Genomic DNA, 2885 nt, shown 5'->3' on the forward strand with positions numbered 1-2885 from the left:
AGCGCTTGGAGCGCACGTACGAGCGCTGCCCCCGTCATGATATCAAAATCGTGCTTGGCGACTTCAATGCCAGGGTGGGCAAAGAGGGGATCTTTGGAACCATCGTCGGAAAATTCAGCCTCCACGACGAAACGTCCGACAACGGATTGAGGCTGATCGACTTCGCCGGGGCCCGAAACATGGTAGTATGCAGTACTAGGTTCAAGCATAAAAAGATCCATCAAGCTACCTGGCTGTCTCCGGATCGAAAAACGAGAAACCAAATCGATCATGTTGTGATAGACGGAAGGCACGCTTCCAGTGTTTTAGACGTACGCACAATCCGAGGCCCAAACATCGACTCGGACCACTATCTTGTTGCAGCCAAGATACGCACCCGCCTCTGTGCAGCAAAAAATGTGCGCCCAAATATGCAAGGAAAGCTTAACGTCGAAAATCTGCAATCACAACAGACAGCCAGCGCTTTCGCTACTCGACTCTCACACCTGCTCTCAGAGAGCACTCTTCAACAAACCGGCATATGCGAGCAGTGGAACCACATTTCCCGCTCATTAAGTACCGCCGCCGAAGAAGTAGTCGGATTTCAGCGAGCCCGAAAGAACAACTGGTACGATGAGGAGTGTCAGGAAGCTGCAGAGAAAAAAGATGCCGCCTACAGGGCCACGCTGCGATCGGGCGCAACGCGCACTATGTGGGACCGCTATAGGGATCTGAAGAGGGAAGCGAGACGTATTTGCCGCAACAGGAAGAGAGAGGCAGAAATACGTGAGTGCGAAGAGCTTGAAATGCTGGCCGACAGGAGGAATGCCCGAAAATTTTACCAGAGAGTTAGGCGACTTACAGAAGGTTTAAAGACCGGGGCGCACTCCTGTAAGAACAATAATGGCGACCTAGTAACTGATGTCCAGAGCGTACTTAAATTATGGAGGGAACACTTTTCCGCCCTACTAAATGGTAGCAGCACGGAGAGTTGTGGAGAAGAAGAACCCGAGCCCGCAGTCGATGATGACGGAGTCGACGTTCCACCGCCTGACTATGACGAGGTACGTATAGCAATAACGTGGCTGAAAAATAACAAAGCCGCTGGAGCTGACAGCCTGCCAGTTGAGCTATTCAAGTACGGCGGCGAGGAGTTGATAAGGTGCATGCATCAACTCTTGTGCAGAATATGGTCAGATGAACGCATGCCCGACGACTGGAATTTAAGTGTGCTCTGCCCAATCCACAAGAAAGGTGACCCCGCCATTCGCGCCAACTACCGCGGGATCAGCCTTCTAAGCATAGGTTACAAAGTCTTATCGAGCGTATTGTGTGAAAGACTGAAGCCCACCGTCAATGAACTGATTGGGCCTTATCAGTGTGGCTTTAGACCTGGCAAATCCACCATAGACCAGGTATTCACAATACGCCAAATCTTGGAAAAGACCCGCGAGAAAAGGATCGACACTCACCACCTATTTGTCGACTTTAAAGCCGCTTTTGACAGCACTAAAAGGAGTTGCCTATACGCCGCTATGTCTGAATTTGGCATCCCCTCAAAACTCATACGGCTGTGTAAAATGACGTTGAGCAATACCACCAGCTCCGTCAGAATTGGAAAAGACCTCTCCGAGCCGTTCGCCACAAAACGGGGTTTCAGACAGGGCGACTCCCTTTCATGTGACCTCTTTAATCTGATGTTGGAGAAGATAATAAGAGCTGCAGAACTGAACCGCTCAGGAACAATTTACTACAAGAGCGTGCAATTGCTGGTTTATGCCGTTGACATCGACATCATCGGTAACAAAAACCGCGAAGTCTGTTCTGCCTTTTCCAAGTTGGATAGGGAAGCAAAGCGCATGGGTCTGGTGGTAAACGAGGACAAGACGAAGTATCTCCTGTCAACAAACAAACAGTCAGCACATTCGCGCCTTGCCACCCACGTCACTGTAGACAGTTACAATTTCGAGAAAGTAGAGAATTTCGTTTACTTGGGAACCAGCATTAACACCGATAATAATGTCAGCATTGAAATCCAACGTAGAATCACTCTTGCCAACAAGTGCTACTTTGGAATGAGTAGGCAATTCAGGAGTAAAGTCCTCTCTCGACGTACGAAAACCACGCTCTATGAGTGACTTCATCATGCCCGCGCTGGTATATGGCGCAGAAGCATGGACAATGACAACATCCGATGAGGCGGCTCTTGGGGTGTTTGAGAGAAAAATTTTCCGGAAGATTTACGGTAATTTACGCGTTGGCGACGGCGAGTACCGCAGACGATGGAACGATGAGCTGTATGAGCTTTACACCGATATGGACATAGTGCAGCGAATTAAAATACAGCGGCTCCGCTGGCTTGGTCATGTCGTTCGAATGGACACCGACGCTCCAGCTCTGAAAGTATTCAACTCGGAACCCGCTGGTGGTAGCAGAGGAAGAGGGAGTCCCCCACTGCGATGGAAAGATCAGGTGGAGAAGGACTTGGCTTCACTTGGCGTTTCCAATTGGCGTCAGTTGGCACAGAGAAGAAACGACTGGCGTACTTTGCTGAACTCGGCCAAAATCGCTTAGGCGGTTACAGCGCCAAAAAAGAAGAAGAAGAAGAAGAAGAATAAAGTGTTATATGAAGGCTAATAGTTTCTGCTGCAAAACGTTTCCAATATCAAACAGTATGGTATCAGGGTTGAATAGCTCAATATATGACAACAACATAAATGTAAATCATTCAGACACTATAGGTGATTTTGAAGAAATTGTGGAAATAGATGATCTCGCCTTATTATTGGTTTTTATTTAATTTTTAGCGCCGAGCTCTTAAAAGCGGATTGTGCGATTAATCAATTAATATGAGTTATAATTAATTTAATAATTGCAAAGTCATATTGCAAAATGTGTTGAAATAA

The sequence above is a fragment of the Rhagoletis pomonella genome, unplaced genomic scaffold (genome assembly GCF_013731165.1).
Source record: "Rhagoletis pomonella isolate Grant_MI unplaced genomic scaffold, Rhpom_1.0 Rhpom_scaffold_00014, whole genome shotgun sequence".
NCBI lineage: Eukaryota > Metazoa > Arthropoda > Insecta > Diptera > Tephritidae > Rhagoletis > Rhagoletis pomonella.